Here is a 5,353-nt window from a genome sequence, read left to right on the forward strand (position 1 = left end):
GCCGGACGCGCCGCCCGCCGGACGCGCCGCCCGCCTGCGCAGGCCTGCCGGGGCCTCCTCCCACCCTCCGGCCAGCGAGGCCTGGCTTAGGTGCCGCATTAAAACGCGCAGAAGAGCCTAAACCGGAGGTGGCACTACGGGCTGCAGGTTAATTTCTCCCGTGTTATCATCCACGTCAACTCCCCGTGCCCAGTTCGCGTGGCGCAAAGCCCTGCGCCTGGGATGCGCGCCCCGTGAGGAGGCCCCTGCGCCGGTTTGCTTTCAGCCTGCAAACTGCCAGTGCGTTTCGTGCCCCCGGGCGCCTGGAGACGGGCATGAACCAGCAAGGATGAACCACCCGTTCCTCTGCGTTTGCTCCAGCCGCCCCAGGTGCAGCCAACCACCGGTGGCAAATTTCTGGCTACGAGTCGGAGAAGCCCTGAGGGGGCCTACAGCCCAGAGCAGGGCCAGGGGCCCGCTGCCGGCCATGCCCACCTCTGTCTCCTCTCCCCCACTTGTTTTCCGACACTGTGGCTTCTGCAGACCACCAGTCGCGGAGATGAAGGGTTTCTTAGTAAAGAAGGCTCCCAATGTCAATACTGTGTAGTTGTTCAAGAATACATGTATCTCCGCTGAAGATGTTAGAAGAATGGCGATGGATCATTAACTTCATGTATTCTAACAACGGAAATGGTTTTCAGAAAATATCACCAGAAACTTACTTGCCTGATGTTCAACTCTGACAAGTCCTCTCCTGGGAAACACCTCAGGCTCCCTACTCAAAATTAATCCCCTAGCTCCATCAACAAATGGTACCCTAGTATCGAGAAAACTCTGTCTGTATTTATTGTGTCGCTTCCTCTGTATTAGAATAAACTACTAATTCTTAATACAATCTACAGTGTAATTACATGTAATGACTTAGACAGCTAAAAGGCCTCAATTGGAATTCAAATAGTGGTCTAGAAAGACTGTGTATGCCTGATTTTTCTTCCCTTGAAAGCAGTTTTTGATCTTCTGAGTCACTGAATTTTTTAGACCTTGTATAGCGCAACTGTACTTCCAGGTAATTTTAAAATACCAGTGTCTGTATTATCTGAACACTTCCAAAAACACTTATTTATTCTTGTAGTATTCCTATGAGTAGGGGACAGTAAGTCCCCTTTTAGTCCCTTACTTTTAGACAGTAAGTCCTACTACAGGAGCAATACTCCTGTTTTACAAGTAAAGGAATGAATGCAGAATGGTTGTGTGCCAGATCCATAAAGGATTTAGCAAAGACCTGCTCTGTACATTACTGGGTAACACTGACAGCTGAGGTAAAAGGTGAAATTAGCTTGCAGAGTTCAGTACTGCTGGATTGCTGAGCTAGGTGTAATGCCTAATGTGGGACGCAGACGGAACTTTTAAGCATATAAATCCAAAATTTTGATCCTTTTAAAAGCCCTGTCAGCTGCCACCTAATGCTGAAGGAACTGAAATTTAAGAAACATATGTTTGAAGTGTTTAGGAGGGGTTCGGACTTTTAAGTTCCCTGGACATCTACCTCTGTGCTTCTGCACCTGCCCACAACTTTCTGTCTCAGCAGGAGGCGGGAGGTGGTACCTCACAGGCGCTCAGTCTAGTTCCATTCACAGTGATAACTCTGATCTCTCTCCTAGCTAGATGTAGGCAGCTCCCTGGTTATGCTGGATTGCTTCCCAAGACATGCAGCCCTCCACCTGCACTGTAAGAGGAGACTGGATCCTGAAGTTACGCACTGTTGAGTGTTGCCTGCTGCCTTTTTTGGACGCAGTCTTGAACGACTTGCCTAAAACCACATACGCCGTGTTCTGCCGAGCTCAAAACTGACCCTTCTACTTCTTTCGTCTGCTCTTACTGTGGAGGAGGAAGCCATCCACACTCACCAAGAGATGGGAATTATTGTTACAATATCCCATTATGCCAGATACTGTTACAGTTGGAAACAGAAATGGTTTTGTTATTAAGCTTTTTCTTCTTGGAAACAAAACAGTGGTCTTGAAAGCTGTTTTCTAATGCCAAGGAGCTCCATCACTTAATTCAAATGTTAAAGTGTTTTGCTAATACAGCTTAAAAAGCTTTGAAAAGGGAATAGTCGTGAAATTTCTTTTCTGGATCTGTCATGTTCTGTTCTTGTGCCACTTCCGCAGGAACCGACTGGAAAGGTAGTGATCCAAATCTCACATAATAATGGCAAATGCAAGGTGTTTTGAGGGGACTATTTAAAAGTGCAGAAAACTCACCACAAGCTTTTTGTAGGTAGCACAGCTAGTTCTACATACTACCAAATGAAAACGAAAAAAAAAAAACCCAGATCCTTTTTTGCTCAGTTTCCTATTAAAAAACCTTTCTCTTCTATTATGAAACCCTTCGGTCAGTTCAATAATAATTCGGTCAGAATTATGGTTCTGAGAAGTGATATCTACCAAAGATGAAGAACATCATAGTAATTTAGTTTACAGCTTACCAATATAGCAAAGCATGGAATTCTGTGTCCTGTGCATGAGATACTGGGCATATAGAGATATTTGGGCTCATCACCTAATAGGATCTAGAACCTATTTTAGTTCAGTAATGTTGGGGAGTTAGTTTAGTAATGTAACAGTGGTGGCATCCTTCAAGTAGGGGATGGGAGAAAACAACGGGACAGTTGTGGCACAAGGAGGAATGTACATGTGTATGCTGTGAATGAATGAAGTGGTAATTTGTCTTCTGTGTGAACCAAATTAATCATTTGCTTGTTAAGATGCACTTTCCCGCTGTGCAGGAGTATGGACAAACTTCATTTTATGTATGAAGCATTTACAGATAATATTAACTTGTGTAGCGATGGTGAAGATGAGTCCCAGAAGATAAATTAGTGGATGAAAAATACAAGAAGCTCAAGAAATTTGAATCATGCAACTTAAGGACTCTGTGCTTTAATGTAGCTGCCTTTAAGCCTGATCCTACTCGGCATTCATTTATTAATATTGGAGCTTCAGATATTTTCTTACATTAAGTTTAAAATTTCCCAACATGAAAGAAAAATAAGTAGGAAAATAAATTAATAAATTTGATTTAAGGGAATTACTATGATGGGTAATATATAGAGGAGAATATTTTAACATGCTTTTAAGTTTTATCACAGCATCACTACAAACAAGAAACCCAAGTAAAAATTTTGTAGGTCATCTTGAAAAATTTGGAGGTTTTTTCCTCATCATTTTGACTAGCACAAACTATTATATATTGGAACATACGTAGCAAAGCAGTAACATTCTGAATTTCTAATTCAGCATTAGTATTTACAGACAATTTAAAATTAATTCCTTCTTTCTGACTCCTAAACTAAAGGACAAGAGGAGATCATAGCCAGAGGAGTTTTCTACCCTTAAGCTATAAATCTTCCTGGCCATTGACACTCGCAAATGGAGAACATGCCAGAATTACATCAGCGTGCCATGAAAAAAGGCAAAGAGGAGACGCTTTCGTAAAGCTGGGGAAAACAAGAACTATAAATCAACTTGATGAATTGACAACGTTAAGAATCCTTAAGCAAGTCGAACAGCACTTCCTCTATGGCTTGATACTCGAAAAAGTATCCCGAGAGCCTCCTGAGATTGATTTTAAAATGGCAGTGAAGTGAGCAAACACCACAGATCCAAGTTTCTGAGCTCATATGATAAGGTAGTATGTGCTTCAGTTTTAGCGTTTACCAGCTGAGTACATACAAGCTTGAAACTGCTGCCCCAAAGACAGCTCTCTGCGTGCTTAATTAAGAATTTTCACAGAGTCTTATACTAGATCCTGTGGGCATTAATTAAATGTAAGAATACATTCATATGTTGCTTAAATTTGGTGCTGGAAGCAGTTACTTCCTACAGCTGAAGTGAACAAGTCTGCGGTGAGGAGTAGCCTTTTGCTGGGGGCAGGTGGGGATCTGAGGAGGGGGCGGCAGGCCGGGGCACGGCCGGGGGCTGGCCTGGGACCCCGCCTGCCTGCCGGCCTCCTCGTCCTCCTGATGGATGCCGAGAATTGGGCCAGCCCTGCTGGGAGATGGGCAGAGTCAGGCCCTGCCGCCCCGGTCCTGCTTGGCAGCGGTGCCGGGCGCGGGAGGGAGCAATGCGTGCCAGTTACTGGCTCACCTAATGCCACAGTTTTCATCCGATTCCTCGTCTGCTCCCTGGGCAGCACGAATGCCCCGCTCTCCTGAAGGAGGCCTGCAGGGCTCGCAGTCTCGTGTTTGCTCGTAGGGAGCAGCGATCCCCCTCTACGGGCCGGGCAGAAGAAACAAGTGCCTGCCGGGATGAGTACTTCTCTCTTGCACAAGAAACGAGGACGAGAAGCGGCGGGACTGGAGAGGGCCCCTCTCCTGGGGCAGCAGACGTGCCCGCGCTCCCGAGCCATCGGCTGTCAGGGAAGCGGACGGGGATGAGCCCGAGGGAGGGCTCGGGGCCGGGGGTCTGCAGCCGAGGAGGTCCCGTGGACTTCCCTCAGGGGTGGTGGGGGACACCGCAGGCGGCTGTATGTCTGTAGGCCTGCGGCCGAGGCGGGTTGGATGTTCCCTCCTGCACTCACCTCTCCAGCTCCCAGCACGGTTACTCATCTCCTCATAGCTGCAGTAGTGTGTCATATACATTTGGGGTCTTTTTTGACTGACTTGAAATAAATTGTACTGAAGTTAAGGGAATTACAGCGCTCTCCCCGGGCTGAAGTCTGCTCTCAGAATGTTTTCTTAACGCCCTCCTGACATCCTGACCATCTAAAAATCTCATTTCTGAACCACGTGTCTGTCTCACAAAGAATTCTCCTGTGCTTTCCCCCAATCCTTATTTATTAACTTTGTTCCTTTTTGCAAGTTCTCTCCTTGTGTTCAGCTACGTCTCATTATGTTTGCGATGTTTCTGAGATGATTTTGTCAGGACAATCACTGGACTTGGAGGGGAAACGATCTCTTTGTAGGGTGGCATGTTTTATTGATGGATACGGTGGTTTGTGTTTCTACCCTTAAAAAGAAAGGTAAACCGTTGTGGAAACAGGGACTGGTTATTGTACCTGCCTAGGCAAAATGATGGTGACAGCTTGTTGGTGGTAGCTCATCCATTTGCGCTTCAGCGGAGGCAGAAATTACTTCCATGCTGTTCCTTGAGCAAGGCGTCTCCTCATACTGAGGAAAACAAGAAGTCTCTGTATACATGTTTCTTATCTCAGTATTAGAGATGAGAAAATCAAAATACAGGGAGCTGATGTAACTTACCTCAACCCCTAAACCAAAACAAAGGACTGACTTACCCCCCATTCATGCACAATCCAATTGTCCAATTTGAAAGTCCTTATTCCTGGTTTTAACCATCTTGCTATTCAGTATTCA

Source organism: Haliaeetus leucocephalus, unplaced genomic scaffold (assembly GCF_000737465.1).
Source record: "Haliaeetus leucocephalus isolate CR32 unplaced genomic scaffold, Haliaeetus_leucocephalus-4.0 Scaffold555, whole genome shotgun sequence".
In the NCBI taxonomy this organism is placed as follows: Eukaryota; Metazoa; Chordata; class Aves; order Accipitriformes; family Accipitridae; genus Haliaeetus; species Haliaeetus leucocephalus.